This window comes from Olea europaea, chromosome 3 (assembly GCF_002742605.1).
Source record: "Olea europaea var. sylvestris chromosome 3, O_europaea_v1, whole genome shotgun sequence".
NCBI classification, from domain to species: Eukaryota; Viridiplantae; Streptophyta; class Magnoliopsida; order Lamiales; family Oleaceae; genus Olea; species Olea europaea.
In genome coordinates this window covers 22,076,389-22,095,728 of record NC_036239.1, presented here as the reverse complement: position 1 = coordinate 22,095,728, position 19,340 = coordinate 22,076,389, and the positions used below count along the sequence as shown (strand labels likewise).

Here is a 19,340-nt window from a genome sequence, read left to right as displayed (position 1 = left end):
CACGTCTTCCCGCGTACTATTTCTTCAATATTCAGTTCTCGAAAGTCAAAATTTGAGTCAATGATTTAATTGAGAAAGAAAAGTCAATTGATGAGTTATTTGGTCATATTATGCATAGAATAATGATACTTTGACAAAAAGTATAACAAATAGAATGACATAATAGGTGTTAGAAAAATATAATTGAATGAAAATGTTAACTGTGTTTTAAACAATTTAATAATAAATTATCATGTGGCATTATATCAAGAATTATATCAATCATTGTATTTATGTAGCATGATTGATATGTATATGTTGGAGCCTAAAAATGGTGTAGTTGGTAAAAAGAACTAATATATATATGTGGTCTTAAAATTTGCTTTTGTGTCTTCATATCTATTACTTGGATCTCAAGCGTAAAATCTTGTGGGGGTTGGTGAAGAAGTAGCTTCGTGTTATCTTTGTTCATACTAATCTCTTTTAAGCAATTTTATAATAGAGTTATCCTTGGTGTATATAATTTATGTACATAAGGATATTCACACCCCTCACATGGGTTGGGAATCGCGTGAGGTGGATCCCACCCCATATGAGAGGTGTGAACACCCCTATATATACATAAATTATATATATTAAGACTTTTTCATTATAGTTAACCATATGAGAATTGCTAATTTCTTATGATTATTAATTACATTTCGTTTACCTTTATTGGTTTCTAGTTATTAGCATAGTATAAAAGTAATTTCCTGTTTGTTCAATCGATAATTTATGCAATTTTGTCAACACAATTTTTATGATCAATTATATATTCGAAGATACAACTCAATTGTCAACACATATATGGATCAAAGGGCTGAAATATAACAAATAATATACAATTTGGAGCATATTTAGGTCATATTATTTTCCATATTCAACTTGAATATTTATTTTTCATTTCACTTATAAAAAATTGAATAATAAATAGATATACAGATCAAATTTTCCATTGACTTTTGCTTCAGATCAAATATTGGTCATTGTCATTTGTTAAACATCCGTGTTGATCAGTATAATATTTGACTTCTCTTTTTCATTTATTCCATTTGCAATGGTCCAACTCCCCCATCTCTATCTCTATTAGAATAAAAATTTTATTAATGTAAAATTGAAGTATATGTAATTATAATTACCTATACAATCGAAACCCCAGTAAACAGAGACATTAACTTTAATGGTCATAAATTTCTTGAATAAGTAGTATTAATTTCTTTAGCGTCTACATTTTAAGTCCCGTACATGGGTAAAATCAATATGTTCTTTAAGAGTATAAGCCTTACATGTTAACACTTCATTTGCAAATCAAATTTGCTATCAAACATCGTAGATGTTCAAAAATTTTCATAAATGATGACGACACGATTTGAAGTAAGAATCTAATATCATCTAAAAATTTAAATATTTGGAGAGCTAAATGCCCCTCACAAATTCATGTTCATCAAGAACAAATGGTGTACATGTACTTATTAAAATAATTAAAAAAGAGTAGTTCAAGATGGAATACATCATTTGGTTTATAACAGTTTTAATTTAACCATTCATCTATATTTAAAGTTTAAACTTATTTTAAATCTCGTAAAGTAATTTTTGCATTTGAAATGGTTGAGAAAAATCAAATAATAAATATCACTTTATGTTTATAAACATTAACTTGTATAAGGGTGAGTTTTGTAAATTTTTCTAACGAAAAATAGATAAATAAAGGGATTTGCCCGTGAAAGATGAAAGTTAACATGGTTATACACACATTTCCTCACATTCTCATATTTCTAATTAATTGTCTAACATTTTGTGTGTTCTTTCTATGAAAAATTATCGATTCATGTCTCTCAGTTTTGCTCAACTGCTCATGTTTCTGTAAATTTTCTCCATCCTCCTTGTGAAGCATTGTGCAGTATAGGGATCGATTAAGAATGACGTATACGAATGACCTTTAACCAGACTCTCATCCTCATCACTTCTTGCATTTTTTTTGCTTCAAAGCCTCTTCCTCTTATTGGCATCAGTAGTTGGGTCACATTTGTGCCAAAATTCTAATCACCTCGACCCATAGGTGACGTTTCTATATCTTCAAATTCTATGTGCGCAAAGGCACGAGGTCTCAATTATTTATATTTTTTTTTCCTCCACTACAGGCTTCTCACTGCTTGAGCACGAGGTCTCAATTATTTATATTTTTTTTTCCTCCACTACAGGCTTCTCACTGCTTGAGTTAGTTTTCTCTTGGCGTGTTGGATTGATCCAACCAAGAAAGCATGGGAGTCTTTGGGCAATATTTGAGCGAGGTAATTTTTTTTTTCCCCAAGTTAAATAAAGGCTAACTGCCTAGAAACTATACAAGAAAGATGAGAACTTCCATTTTTGAGCTCGTCAATATTTAACATGCCAAATTGTTTATATTACTTAGACATGATTACTTCCATTTATCTCTTTTCAATTTTCTCTTTCCTTCCTCTCGATGTTTATTATGGAGGTAGTGTAGTTAAGTCATGGAGGTAATGTAGCTAAGTCCCTTCCCACTTGTACTTATTTGATTTTCAATAAAACAGGACGAGGAATCCAAATCCCACGTCGAGTCAAGGTGGAAACATATAACCTTGATAGTGTTTCCACTTAAAAACAAAACTATATTTTGATAGAAACTTTCATTCCCATACATACCTTTTACATGGTTTTTATTTCACTCACAAATATCATTGATTATTAATATAAAATTATGTCAAGTTACGACATTGTACTACTATAAGAAGTTCACACAATTCAAACAACTACATGTAACATGAAAAGTTAATCTTTTCCGGTTACAAAAAAATTATATTAACCTTCAAATATAATGAAGGAAAAAAGGTTGTGAATCTTGTAAGAAACTCAAGTCCTGGCACGAACAAGGGGTTAGTGAGGGATTGGAGAGTAAGGTGACATCATGTGAGGCGACAGGACAGCCGCATCGTAGATTCTTGAAGAAAAGTTAAGCTTGAGAGTTTTTTCCGTCCATTATTCTTTACTTGTGCACCCGTTTCCTTCCTTTTGCCCACCAACAATCGAATTCTTTGAAGAGAATTTCCCAATGTCTCATCATCCATATTTGTAAAGCAAACCCTAAACCACCAGGCTCTACACAATGAAACGATGATCCTGGAGAGACAATGAGCTTTACGTCGTTGATTATTACTCTCCATAGTGCCATTTCACCTTCAAATGTAGGTTCATTGAGCAATGGGCGCAAATCCATCCAGAAGTAAAGGCCAGCATTGCTGTCTAAGCATTTTATTCCAACTTCTTCAAGTCCCATTCCAACTTCTTCAAGTCCCCTGGTAAAGATCTTGTGCCTGTTTCCAAGCCTTTTCGAGCTTTCTGCTAAAAACATGTCAACGAATTCCTCGTCTGCCAACATTGATGCTATCAAATGTTGTGTTTAGGATGAGACTAATCCGGAGACACTAACGAAATTCGGAGCACAGAAAATTGTGGCTGCATATATTTCATCGCACACCAGATGAAGTTCCTTTTCATTTATGAAAGTTACTAGGCTTCTCAGTGTTTCCCTGTCCATAGTGGTTCCTAAGGGATTTGATGGGTTTGCTATGATGTTGCCTTTCACTTTGATGTTGGCTTTTCGAGCATTCTCGTATGCCTCCTTAAGTGCTTGTATCGTAATTTTGAAATTATTCTAGCTTTGCAGGCAACAGGAAGTAGTTTCACCCTAGTTCTCCAACTCAAGTCCCTATCAAATCTGTAACAATCAAATGTCAAATATATAAGCAAGATAGATTTTAACATGCAAATTGTATAATACGTATATTTAGACTATGCTCTATATATATTGTACATGACCTGCAATATTTCTTTACCGATCAATATTGCCTTTAGTGCTCTAATTCCTTCAGACAAAAGTCACGATCGAAAACGAACAAAGTGGACATAGTTATGTCCCCTCGCCATATATTTTTACTAAGGTTAATTTCTTCATTTCATTAAACACTGCGACTTGGAATTGTTATGAGCCTAATTATTGCTATTGTGTGAATTCAATATGCGAATCGACCTCTGTATATATGGAGCCGTCACTAGTTTTTGTATTACCATCATAAAATAGAGAAGTTACAGAGGATAATGTGTGCAATTTTTTCTAATAAACTTCTTTTCATTATAGTGAATTATTATAGCGACGGAAGGTGATAGTCTCATATTGAAGAGAACCTACATAAACTTTATGTGTTAAGCTATTTATTTTCTTTTTGTAAATTTATTGCTATTTTCTGGTAGAATTAGGATTTCTAACTTGCAACACGGACTTGTGAGTGATTGGATTTTTAGTCTACGGTCACTTCATTGAATTTTGGAGAATTAGACAACAGTAGCCCTAGTAAAACATGTGTTTGAAAATTTTCTTAGTAGCCAGATGTGACCTGTTCGGTTTTGATAATATTTTATGGTTCACCAGCTTAGGAGAATTCTGTCTGGAATTCATAACTTAGGTGGTATGGTCCAGATAGAAAAAGAGAGTCCTATGTCTCAATTGCAGCTCTCCTACTTGACCCAATTTGTAGATATACCTGTCGACTTCAACAACAACATTCCAGAAAGGAAAAAAATGGGACTCGAGTAATAAAAAATGGTAGATCCACATTACAAATCTTTACATAAAATTTCTTTCTTAGACCTGGTAAGACCAACAATAGTCCGTTTGACTCTTTTAGGTTGTCTTAATATTTTTATTAAACATTATCTATTTATCTCCAATACAGTGCCCAAAAAAAAAAAAAAAAATCGTAACATGATTTTGATTTCCTTCACGTTCTATATTACAAAGTAAATAGAAATCAATATTACAGTGAACCGTGTATTTTTATGTACTTACGCTGGATAATAAGGTGAAGGGACCAAAAATGCATCCCCAGGATCAGCCAAACAAAACATTATCAGTTCATTTGCTCCGGTGGCTCCACCGGCCATCACTATGCGGTCGGGGTCAAAATCTACCACCTCTCACCTTTCCCATAAACTTCGCCACATCCTGAAAGAAATCGAATGGAAGAATGCCTTGGTGGAAATATTCATGAATCCAGTAGAATGACAAAAAAAATTTTACGTAGACGAGTATAAATATATTAGCATTTTCTATACATTTCTGAATTCCTGCAAGCCATGGTGATCTTGAAAGCTGGCAATGTTCTTGAAAGCCTTAACTCCTTCACTAGTACAGATTGACGCTAGTGGATTTTTCTTAATCCATTCGTTAATCAAGTCGAAAGAAAGCTGTAAATCACAATCAAATCAACAAGAAAGGAGATAACTATATAACATAACCTCAAAATGACTGAAATGTTTTCTTCTCTAAAAGTAAGCCAATAAATATTTCTGCAACATTCAAATAAACCTGATTTTCAGCAAGGCCCTTTTGGATAATGATAAGTGCATTTTTGTGCTTTTATTTAATGCACAAACATGACTAAATTACAAGAAAAATAATTAAATTGTGCTTAAATTCGTTCAATTATTGGATTGTAGTGTGTAATGATGGACTTGATGGAATTCATGAGAAAAAGTAGCAAAAAGGACCAAAATGAATCAAAATGAAAGTTCAGGGACCAAAGTGCAGTTATTTGAAAGTTGATCCGATGGACACATCAAGCAATTGATCGAGCTAAGCACCAATTGGAGACCATAATGGAACATTTGAACAACTAGAAACACGAGAGAAGGTCAAGAAGTGGAGGAATGAAGTTTGAGGACCAACATGACATAACTTGAAAGTTTGTTCTACTATGCGGTCCCATAGAAGAAACTCCTATGCAGTCACGAATACCAAGGTAGGGAATTAAAACGTCAGTTTTCATAAGCCTATGTGGTCGCATAAGTATATTCTAGGGGCTGATTCTGCAGTTTCCTATTCGCGATAAAATTCTTATGGAAACATAATTTATACGCGATATAAATACCCAAATCCGTCAGAAATAAAGGAGAACGCATTGGGAGGCAAGAAACCACATATTGGAGAGGATTTTGAGAGCAAGTAATGAAGAATTGCACAAGGATTTTGAAGATTTATCAAATATTCATAATCCGATGATGTTCTTTCTTCAAAATCTGATGTATTCTTATAGTTTATCAATGCTAGGCTAGATTTTCATGTACTAGGAGATCGATGTACCATGTGATTTGATCTTTAATTTTCTAGTTTTACAATTTGACATTAAAGACACGTTTTGATTGTTTTGAATGATTTATATGCAATTTTTGTTCCCGCAATTAAGGGCCCGTAATTGTGTGAATTTAGGTGGCTTATTCTTGCATTCGAGGTAATTGGAATAAGTTCGACTAATATAAATCATCGTACGGTCCGATAGGGGATAGAAATATACCGTTATGCCCTGTGTGAATTTTTAAATGTTCACAAGACCGCATGCATTTTTATATATGCACTTGTTATAGAAATATAAGCCGGTGGTATGTAAAAATAGGTTTGATACATCTTGAGAGAGAGTATTGGATAGAATAGGAGGACTGATTCATCAATAATTTAAGTGTGTTGTCACATTGTGAAACTAGGGTTAAGGTGATAATTGCATGAGAAATCGTGATCCTAGTGTTTTTAATTTCCATTGAATACAACCAATTCGCACTCTAACATGTAATTTGCATTTTAGTTCATTAAAATATCGTTTTGCATACTTGAATTCATTCCAATCTTCAATTTTGCATAAACTGGGTTTTCATAAAATTAGGGTTTTCTTTCTAAAATTAGGGTTTATTTAGGTAGATATTCATATTGAGTAATTTCATTTTGGTTAAGGCTACACTAGGTAAAATTGAACTATTCAATCTCTGTAGGACGATATTCGGACTAAAAAAAATCACTTTATTACTTGTTAACGAACCGTACACTTGCGGTGATTTTAACTGAAAGAAAATATTTCGTGAACAAGTTTTTGACATCGTTACCGGGGATTGAGTATTTGTTTAATTTTATCTAAATTGGCACTAATTCGGACATCCATATTTACATTTCCTGTTATTTTGTTGTATTTTATTTTAATTAATTTCATTTTAATTTGTTCTAGTTATAATTTCATTTTAACATCTAAGCACTCTTATTAACTCTTCTTGCAAATTTACATGATAAGATCTGTTGAAGGAGAATTGACACTAGCTGATCCAGAAATCGAATGCACTTTCCCTCGAAGGCAGGGAGAAAACAGAGAGGCACATCAACGAATGGCTAACGTGCAGAATAATCCAATTTTTTCGGCCAATGAAGAAGGGGCAGTAGATGAAGGAAATATGCTCGTGGGAGATTTCATGACCCCTCAAATAATTCAAAGCCAGTCAAGTATCGTATATCCACCGTTTGGACAGTCGAACTTCCAACTGAAGACTAATGTGATACAATTATTTCAAAACGGTCATCAATTATATAAAAGGACTGAAGAGAATCCACACACGCATGTTTCTCATTTTCTGGAGATGTGCCAACACTTCAGATATTAAGGAATTTCAGACGATGTAATAAGATTAAGGTTGTTCCCACATACACCGCGCGACAAGGTAATTGAATGGCTGGATTCACAACCAATCGCAAGCATCACCACATGGAATGATCTAGCCCAAAAATTTTGCACTAAGTTCTTCCCATCCGCTAAGATCGCGAAGCTCAAGCACGATATCTCTGTTTTTCGCCAAGGTGACTCGAAAAATTTCGATGAAGCTTGGAATCGGTTTAAGAATATGCTGCGAAAGTGTCCACACCATGGGATTAGCAAGGGACTTCAAGTCCAATACTTCTATGCGGGATTACTTCCAGCTTTTAAAAGCATGGTTGACTCATCATCGAACGGATCGCTGTCCAAAAAGATAATTGATGAGGCACTGAAACTTTTCGAGACCATGGCCACCACTTCAGCTATGTGGACATCCAAACGAGCAGTTCAAAATAAGACACCGGGGGTTTATAAAGTGGACGTCTATTCCGCCTTGTCAGCAAAAATTGACTCATTATTTCATAAGGTGGAAAACATGACACAATCAGCTACCCCAGCACAGTCGAAGAAGGCCAGTTGTGAAGAATGTGGAGCTGAGCATGTAACAGTAGAATGTCCAATCTTGGTACAAGAAGTACAGCATGTAGATTATGCTCAATGGGGACAGCAGCAACAATAACACATATGGGGAAACATTTAATCCAAGTTAGAAGAAGCATCCAAACTTCTCTTACCGCAATTAGAATCAAAACAAGCCACAAGGACAATTTCAGCAGCAAGAGAAGAAACCTTAGTTGGAAGAAATGATAGAGAAATTCATGAAGAAGGCTAAAGCTATACTTCAGAACCAAAATGTAGCTATCAAAAATTTGGAAACTCAAGTGGGACAATTAGCCATAGCATTGACTGGCATAGCACCAGGAAACTTGCCAAGTAACACTGAAATAAACCCGAAGGAGCATGCTAAGGCCAACTCGAAGTGGAAAGCAGCTACCAAAAATCCATGTAAAAAGGCTAGGTGAAAATCAAGAAATAGAATTCCCAACTATAGAAGAACCTATAGAGTATGATGAACAGATGGAGGAATCCATCCCAGCTGAAAAATTGGACAAAACACAGAGAAAAGCAACCGTTAACTCTCATGAACCTCCATACCTTTTCCATAGAGGCTGAAAAAACAGAAGTTTGAGAAGCAATACAAGAAATTTCTTGAAGTTTTTAAGAAACTCCACATCAACATCCCACCGCTGATGTATTATTCCAGATGCCTAGCTACGTAAAGTTCCTGAAGGACGTATTATCAAATAAATGAAAGCTAGGGGATCACGAAACAGTAATGCTAATAGAGGAATGTAGTGCCAGAATTTAGAAAAAGCTCCCACCAAAATTGAAAGATCCAGGGAGTTTTACTGTTTATTGCACTATTGGTGAAATTCATTTTGATAAAGCTTTGTGTGATCTTGGTGCAAGTATTAATTTAATGCCTCTATCGGTTTTCAGGAAACTTATCTTGGGAGAAGCTAAGGTGACTACTGTAACGCTACAGCTGGCTGACAGATTAATAATTGAAGATGTGCTTGTCCAGGTGGAAAAATTCAAATTTTCTATGGATTTCCTAATCTTGGACATGGTAGAAGACAAAAATATTCCATTGATACTGAGCAGACCATTTTTGGCAACAGGAAGAGCCTTGATCGACGTTCAACATGAGCAACTAATATTCAGATTGGGAGAAGAGCATATCTCGTTTAATGTTTTTAAGGCAATGAAACTACATACAGAGACAGACAACTGTTTCAAATCGACGTGATTGACACGGTGATCCAAGACTCCTTTTTACTACACAACTCATCAGATGCATATGAAGCTTACATTGCACATTCACAGTCAACGCAGTCTGATTCAATGGAGATGGAAACTTGTGCAAGGTTTGTGGATACCAACCCACCTTATACGCGCAAAAGGCATTTTGAGGAGCTTGGAAAGGGACCTACAAAACCACTACCATCCATTCAGTAGCCACCGAAACTAGAACTCAAGCAGTTACCACCACACCTCAGATATGCTTACTTGTGGAAATCCTGTACACTCCCTGTGATCATTTCAAACACAGTCAGCGAAGTGGAAGAAGAGAAACTGCTTAGGGTGCTTAGGGAGAACCAGACAACAATTGGATAGACCATAGCAGATATCAAAGGGATCAGCCCCTCACTGTGCATGCATAAGATTCTCATGGAAGAGAATTTTCGGCCAACCATAGAAAGTCAGTGAAGGTTGAACCCAAATATGAAAGAAGTGGTGAGAGCAGAGGTACTCAAACTTCTTGATACTGGAATCATATATCTGATATCAGATAGTGCATAGACTAGCCCAGTTCAGGTGGTGCCAAAGAAAGGAGAAATAACGGTAGTACCCAATGAGAAGAATGAGTTGATACCAACCAGAACAGTCACAGGATAGAGGGTTTGCATTGACTACCGCAAACTCAATGCAGCAACAAGGAAAGATCACTTTTCCCTTCTATTTATACACCAAATGCTAGAGAGCTCGGCAAGCCACTCACATTACTGCTTCCTCGACGGGTATTCGAGTTACAATTAGATACCAATGGCACTAGAAGATTAGGAGAAAACTACATTCACATGCCCTTATGGTACTTTCGCATACCGCAAGATGCCTTTCGACCTTTGCAATGCCCCTGCCACTTTTCAACGTTGTATGATAGCAATTTTCTCAGACATGATAGAGAAATTTTTTGAGATATTTATGGATGACTTCTCAATCTTCGGGTCTTCGTTTGACGAGTGTTTGGAACACTTGAATCTGGTATTACAAAGATGCAGGGAAACTAATTTACTATTAAACTGGAAAAATGCCACTTCATGGTGCAAGAGGGGATCGTACTTGGGCATCGGGTCATAGCAAAAGGGATTGAGATGGACAAAGCAAAGATTCAAGTTATTGAAAAGTTACCACCACCAACATAAGTTAAAGGGGTTCGCATCTTCTTGGGACATACTAAATTCTACAGGAGATTCATAAAAGTTTTTTCAAAAATCACCAAGCCCCTCTGCAACCTATTAATGAAAGACGTGTCCTTCGAATTTAATGAGAAATGTCTGAAAGCTTTCAACACTTTGAAGGAGAAACTCACGTCAGTGCCAGTAATTGTAGCACCTAATTGGGAGTTGCCTTTCGAGTTAATGTACGATGCTAGTGATCATGTCGTAGGTGCAGTATTGGGCAGCGAAAGAACAAGATTTTCCATGTAATATATTATGCAAACCGAACATTGAATGATGCCCAGATCAACTACACAACCACTGAGAAGGAGCTCTTGGCGGTGGTCTATGTCTTTGACAAATTCAGATCATATCTCGTGGGGTCTAAAGTCATAGTCTACACAGATCACATTGTATTGAAGTATCTAATGACAAAGAAGGATGCCAGGTCGAGGTTAATCCATTGGGTGTTACTGTTGCAAGAATTCGAGATTGAAATTAGGGACAAGAAGGGTAGTGAAAATGTGGTAGCAGATCACTTGTCGAGATTAGAACAAGAAGAGCCAGAAATGTCAGTGGAAATCAATGAGATTTTTCCAGATGAACAGATTTTCAGTGCAGAAGAAGCCCTATGGTATGCAGACATCTTCAATTATTTGGCCAGGTCAATCCCACCGCCAAATTACTTGACCAGAAGAAGAAGTTCTTTGCCGAGCTGAAATATTATTTTTGGGAAAATCCTATTCTTTATAGACGAGGGGTTGATCAGATTGTGAGAAAGTGTATACATGAAGATGAAGTACCTGAAATTCTTGAGCATTGTCATTCATCTGCTTATGCGGGACATATGGGGGCTTCAAAGACTGTAGCTAAGATTTTATAGTCAGGGTTCTATTCGCCTACATTGTTCAAAGATACCTTTGAATATGTTAAGAGTTGTGATAGATGTCAACGCACTAGGAACATCTCAAGAAGGAATGAGATGCCACTGAACAACTTATTGGAAGTAGAGATATTTGAAGTCTGGGGAATCGATTTTATGGAACCGTTTTCCCCATCATTTTCAAATCAGTACATCCTGATAGCAGTTGATTATGTGTCAAAATGGGTAGAGACTATTGCATTGCCAACGAACGATGCTAAAATGGTAATTGGGTTCTTGAAGAAATACATCTTCATCAGATATAGCACACCGCGGGCAATAATCAGTGATAGGGGTAAACATTTTTGCAACCGCCAATTTGAGCAATTATTGAGTAAATATGGGGTTAAACACCGAGTTGCAACCCCATATCATCCACAAACATGCGGGCAAGTCGAAGTGTCCAATCGGCAATTGAAGAGAATATTAGCAGTCACAGTAAATTCATCCCTAAAATACTTGTTAAAAAAGTTGGATGATGTATTGTGGGCATACAGGATAGCATTCAAGACACCGATAGGCATGTCTCCATTTCGCCTAGTCTTTGGAAAAGCATGCCACCTTCCATTGGAAATAGAACATCGGATATACTGGGCTATAAAACAATTGAACATGGATTTGAAAGCCACCAGTGAAAAGCGTTTATTACAACTCAATGAGTTAGAATGAAAACTCGAAGCTTATCAAAGAACGCACTAAAAGGTGGCATGATCTACACATTCAGAGACGAGATTTCAAGGTAGGGCAAAAAGTCCTGTTATATAGCTCGAGGCTCAAGCTTTTTCCTGGAAAATTGAGATCGAGGTGGTCGGGCCCCTACACTGTCACTAAAGTTATGCCATGTGGAGCTATACAGGTCAGCCATGAAATAAAAGAAACATTCACAGTTAATGTGCAAAGGCTGAAATACTATTGGGGCAGGGATTTCTCAAAACAAAAGTCCACTGTCCAACTCGGAACACCAAATTGAAGCAAAATTGGAAAAGTCGAGCTATCGACTATAAACTAGCGCTGGGTGGGAGGCAACCCATTGTATCCTTTGTTTTGTTTTATCTTTGTTTGCATTAGCTTAGGAAATTTTAATTTCACGTTTGCATTTTTTGTTAAGTCATTGAACATCCTTGCATGTCAATAGAGTCTAAGCACCATTCACACAAGTCTTTAGGCATTAAGCACAAGTTAAAATAGAATGAAGTTGTTTTTCGGTGATTGGGAGTGTAATTCACGCATTTCAAGACAAAATGTCGTTTTCAAAAATCCAAAGGGCAATGTGTTATTGAGAGTTCAAGGTGATTTTTAGCACTACTTAGAACCCACACACACACACCAAGAAGCTTAAAAGTCTGACTTTGAAAAGTTTGGGGTGTTGAACGATCGGGTCACGATGTTGATTGAAAACCAAATTTGGTCAAGAATATAGTCTCGGGAGAAAATCAAAATTTTTTAATTTTACTTTATTTTGTTTTGTCTTATTCCATTGTATTTTATTAATTTAAAAAAAATAGTGTCTATACGATCGCATAGACATAATGTCTATGCGGTCGCATAGACAGCAATCGAAAATAATTGGGGGGCCAAATTAATCACTAAGCGACCACATAGGTTATAACTATGCGGCCGCATAGTGTTGAATCGGTCATGGATTTAAACCATGACCGGTTCACTTTTACTCACTCCCCTCTCATCCCCCTTCAATTATCTCTTGCACCTACACACACGCGCGCACCCACATCGCTCCCGAACCCTCAACCCATGAGATCAACACAAAAAACACACACCAATTTTTGCTTCATCGCACATTGAAGTAAGTAAAGACCTCAAATCCTACAATTCTACCAAAGGTTTCAAGGTAAGCACCCTACACACTACTTTACAATTTCGAAATTGAGGATTTAGGTTGTCTTAATTTTCAGTAATTGATAGGGATTGTGTGTTAGGTTTGTGATTAATATGTGAATGTGGAGCCAATTGACAAAGCATCAATAGCCAAAACTGGAAAAAATTCATAGTGCGCACAATATGTTTGACAAAATGCCCAAGTTAAAATTCTATTGCATTTTTGCGCATCTAACGTCGCATGTGATTGATGATTGAATGGATTACCTCTTTGTGATGAATTACCACACAATTTGAATTAGAAAACACCAACACCCAACATCAACATACATGCACATGGCTAAGTCACGGTACCCTAAGTCCCCTACTTTATACCATAATTTGACACACCAAACGAAATCCAATTGATTTGAAAATTGAGTATGTGATAGACCTCATTGAATACTTCCCTATGCTTGGAGATTGCTCGAAAAAAATTTGATATTTCTCGACGATGCCCGAGGTTGAAAGTGCGCACTCGATCGTGGATTAAATTTTCATAAATGTGCATGTTTGGACCAAATTTTGCTAGTTTTTCCTATTTGCGCAATATTTCTACTATCTTGAATATCATGTTTTGAATATTGTACACCAATGTGTTATACATGCATGTTGAAGCAAGTTTGGGAAATTTGTTAAATACATGTCTTATTGATCTCATTCCATTTATCGTTTTTCAGCAAGAAGTTTAATGAATGCTACTTTGCAACTTTGCAGGATGCCTCCAAAACGAACCTCGAAAGGGAAAGAAAAAGTTGGTTCATCTTCAAGAATAGCCCATACTCGAGTTCTTGAAGGCGGGATACAAAGATTTTTAAATCCTGAGACAGCAGCCCACTATGAAAACATTGTGAGTTAGTGAATAGTAACACCAGAGTGGGCGGCTAAATTAGAGGATTTTCTAGATTTTAAGTTGATCACTTTGGTGGATAAGGTAACAGAGCAACCACATCAGATCTATGAATCATTGGTGGGAGAATTCTATTCAAATTTCAATGCAGAAATCAACACACCAAGGTCTGACCACTTGCACCAAACATGGGTCAGGGAACAGTGGATTATGTTATTGCCAGAGGTTATTCATGACTACTATCAGTTCACGTGGGACAACATAACCCCCATCCCGAGTGATTTCAATTGGAATGAAGTGGCAGAGATCCTATTGGGGCGATAAAATGCATGGCCACTCCCCACCGCTGCATGGCACTAAGATTGAGCTAACACCGTCTATAGCCATCTTGTGGCTGTTTATGTGCCATAACATTGAACCGACATCGCATAGGATCACATTTATAGATCCCACAGCTGGGTTCATCTATTACTTGATGCGAGGAAATAGGTTGATCTCGCCTCTCTCTGCTAAATCAGATCCATCATGTGGGTACTCTGGGAGACAGACACGGTTCAATGATTTTTCTCAGCCTCATCTACAGAATATGCATGGCTGTTGGCATCAATATCACACCAGGAGAGTTGGCATCAATATCGCACCAGGAGAGGCACCTGTAAAATCCAGCCCCCTATAAAGCGCAGTACACTGGAAGCTCAAGATAGAGCCAGGATAAAGTACAGGAAAAAGTAAGAGAACGCGTACCGCAGGCAGCAGGAAGAGCAGGGTCAGGTGCCTGCAGATCAAGAGATGCCACAAGCTCCACCACCACAGATTGAGGTGGATACACAGTTGTGGCATCAGATATTCGGCACCACCACGGGAACCAGCCACGACATACAGGGTCTCCAGCAGGCTATGGGGGCTTTGACGACTGACATACAAACAGCCCGATGTGACATCCCCGTCGCCACTGATATGGCGTGAGTCGCTCACCTGGATTCAGAGGCAGCCATGAGGGAGATGGAAACTATGAACGGTTGACTGAGTATGTATGTGGGCCAGGTGGATGGCATCCAGTTGCGAGTGAATGAGACTTGGGAATGTCTGGGCCGAATGGAGACACGTGTTGGCGAAATCCAAGAGGAGATGGCGCAGCAGTCAGCAATGATGAGAGAGATTTTAGCGCGCCTACCTCTACCTCCAGATAATGGTACAACAAGAAACATTTTCCCACCACCCCCTCCATATTGATCAGGGGAGTTTATTTCACTCATTTGCTAACTCTAATTTGCAATTGTCTTCAAAATATCCCATTTGAAACCTTAATTTTTCACATTGAGGGCAATGTAATATATAAGTTTGGGGGGTGGTGGCATATTTTGAACGTGACCCTTTTGCGTTTGAAAACACAATTATCGACATGGAATGTAAATTTTCAATTCTGTGACATTGGTTGAACATTACATGCTTGATGAGTGATTATTGCATTAATATACTATATTTGGTTCATTGCATGCTTGTGTGGGTTTGATAGTCTTGCCGACAATGATGTGATCATTGGAATAGGTATGTGTTAGGAACTGTGAATTTAGTGCTGAATTTAATTAACTGATACTTGTTGGGGTAGTACTCGACATTCTATATACATGCCACTCATACCATATATGTCAGGTAAGTGATTGGGTTTGAATAAATCAGAAGAAATCAGAAAACCCCTACTAGATTTAGCCATAATGTAGATCCATAAACCAAAATGCCTTAATGCATAGTTTGGAGAAGGTTTAACAATTATAGGGGAATATTGAGATAAGTGGGGGCTCCGTGAATGAATTACATTGTGTGGATTGCCTAGACAAATGAGATGAAGACTGGGAGAAAGTCTTAATTTGGGGGTTGATTTCAGAGACCAAATGTCTAGAAAAATAAAGGGACATAAATCAAGGTTAAGAAAATTTGACACCTTTCCAAACCTTTATGACTCGAGCAAGTAAGCCTTTAAGGATATCTCAAAATTTGGTGTCCTAAAGCCAACTGATTTGTGAGACACCGATCCAAAGCTCGTTATAGGGGTCATATAAAAAGCAAGAAGGAAAGATGTCGGTAAAAAGTCATCTGATCGAGCCTTTATAACTCGAGTAAATAAGCCTATAAGGGTTTGAAACCTGGTGCCCTAGAGCTAACTGTTTGGGAGTAATTGGTCTAAAGCTCGCTACAGAGGTTATATAGAAAGCAAATGAGAAGATGATAAAAAAATAATATATATATAATTTTTTTTATACAGAATAAGATGGTATGAATAAAGCCCTTGGACATTCGGTTGATAAGAATCACACCTTCAAGGCGAGACAAGTAACTTGGTTTAATCTAAGGTGTTAAAGCAATCAAATATAGGAGAGCCTTCACTTGTTGACATGCGAATCTGTAATAGTAAGATCTATCCAAACAAAGAGAGAGTAAGGTTTACTATTACCTAAACCCTTAACTTTAAAACACAATCCCGGGATAATTGAGTGAAAATGGATAATTGAGTGAAAATGATAAGTTTGGGGGTTGTGCATCTCTTGAGCGAAGTAAGGACATATTTGACCATTTTGGGATTAGGATTGAACCAATCATGAGCTGGCTATGTTGGTATGAGTACACACACACACGATGAGTTTTGCACCTGACAAGTAAAGATAAATTCTATTCTCGCATTATTGAAACTGTTTCCTTTATTAATTACTGAATTCCAATCCTGAGATAAGGCAGGTTATTAAGCCTGTTTGTTGAGATTTAAGTCACTATCTTGTTAAAGGACAAACAATAGTTCAAGTTTGGGGGATTTGATAAGTGCATTTTTGTGCACTTATTTAATGCACAAACATGACTAAATTACGAGCAAAATAATTAAATTGTGGCTTAAATTCGTTCAATTGTTGGATTGTATGGTGTATTGATGGACTTGATAGAATTCACAAGAAAAAGTAGCAAAAAGGACCAAAATGAATCAATGTGAAAGTTCAGGGACCAAAGTGTAATTATTTGAAAGTTGATCCAATGGACACATCAAGCAATTGATCAAGCTAAGCACCAATTGGAGATCATAATGGAACATTGGAACAACTAGAAACACGAGAGGATGTCAAGAACTAGAGGAATGAAGTTTGAGGACCAACATGACATAACTTGAAAGTTTGTTCTACTATGCGGTCGTATAGTAGAAACTCCTATGCGATCACGAATACCAAGGCATGGAATTAAAATGCCAATTTTCATAAGCCTATGCGACCGCATAGGTATATGCGATCGCATAAGTATATTCTGGGCACCGATTCTGCAGTTTCCTATTCGCGATAAAATTCTTATGAAAATCTAATCTATACGCGATACAAATATCCAAATCCATCAGAAACAAAGGAGAACGCATTGGGAGGCAAGAAACCACTTATTGGAGAGGATTTTGAGCGCAAGTAACGAAGAATTGCACAAGAATTTTGAAGATTTATCAAATATTCATAATCCGGTGATGTTCTTTCTTCAAAATCTGATGTATTTTTATAATTTATCAATGCTAGACTAGATTTTCATGTACTAGGAGATCGATGTACCATGTGATTTGATCTTTAATTTTCTAGTTTTACAATTGATATTAAAGACACGTTTTGATTGTTTTGAATGATTTATATGCAATTTTTGTTCCCGAAATTAAGGGCTCGTAATTGTGTGAATTTAGGTGGCTTATTCCTGCATTAGAGATAATTGGAATAGGTTCGACATAATATAAATCATTGTAGGGTCCGATAGGAGATAGAAATAAACCGCTATGCCTTACGTGAATTTTTAAGTGTTCACAAGACCGCATGCATTTTTATATATGCACTTGTCATAGAAATATAAGCCGATGGTATGTAAAAATAGGTTCAATACATCTTAAGAGAGAGTATTGGATAGAATAGGGGACTGATTCATCAATAATTTAAGTGTGTTGTCACATTGTGAAACTAGGGTTAAGGTGATAATTGCATGGGAAATCGTGATCCTAGTAATTTTAATTTCCATTGAATACAACCAATTCGCACTCTAACATATATTTGCATTTTAATTCATTAAAATATCGTTTTGCATACTTGAATTCATTCCAATCTTCAATTTTGCATAATAAGGATTTTCATAAAATTAGGGTTTTCTTTCTAAAATTAGGGTTTATTTAGGTAGATATTCTTATTGAGTAATTTCGTTTTGGTTAAGGCTATAATATGTAAAATTGAACTACTTAATCTCTGTGGAACGATATTCGGACTAAAAAAAATTCACTTTATTATTTGTTAACGAATCTTACACTTGTGGTGATTTTAACTGAAAGAAAATATTTCGTGAACAGATAACACCATTAGGATCTTCAGTTGGATGAAAAGGATCATTTTCATACGCTTTCCATCATCAACATAAGGAGAATTTTCTCCACGCTAATCACTGGCTGCTAGCTTGGACAAGAATTGGCTATTTCCACCCATAAACTCCATTTTAACTAAATGCCAATTGGGGGGGGAGAGAGAGAGAGAGAATAGTCTACGTGTATTCGTGTGATCAATTGAAAGTTGTTGCTTGAAGAATGTATTAAAAAGAATGTATATATAGTTATACACATATTGAAGTAAGAAAAAATTGGAAAGTAAAGTCAATTTCCACTTTCAAAGTTTCAAAATCAAAGTCTAACTTAGACAAAGATAGAAAGGCTTTTAACAAATTCATCTTCATCTTTCGAATCATATTTTTCAAGATGTTTTAAAGGAGAAAATCAAAATTATGTTATGGTTGAAGTTAGAGAAATTGTGCATGACTAGATGTCTAACTAGAAAATTGCACTTGAAGCAATGTTTGTATTATGATCTCATGACGGAAGACGTATCTTTTGAAGATCACCAAATTATTTTTAAAGAAATTGTTGCTAATTTAGAGATTTGGAGGTTAAGTACGATAAAAAAGATTTGGCCTTGATTTTATTGTATTTATAGCTGAGTTCGTATATGTCGTTTGGAAATACGATTTTATATAGTTGTGATACTCTAATTGTTGAAGATGTATATGATGCCTTGTTCTCAAAAGATAAGATGAATCATCGTGTTGGATCTAAGGCTCATGGAGAAGACCTTGTTGTTCACGGTATTCAAGAGAACTATTTGAGTAATTGAGTGTTTTGGTTATTTCTAACGGCAACTTCG

The 19,340-nt window shown here is 36.4% G+C and overlaps 1 pseudogene; it reads right to left on the bottom strand.

Moving 5' to 3' along the window:
• Positions 1-2,852: 2,852 nt before the first annotated feature.
• LOC111390307 lies at positions 2,853-18,641 on the bottom strand (annotated as a pseudogene).
• Between the last annotated feature and the right edge of the window lie 699 nt (positions 18,642-19,340).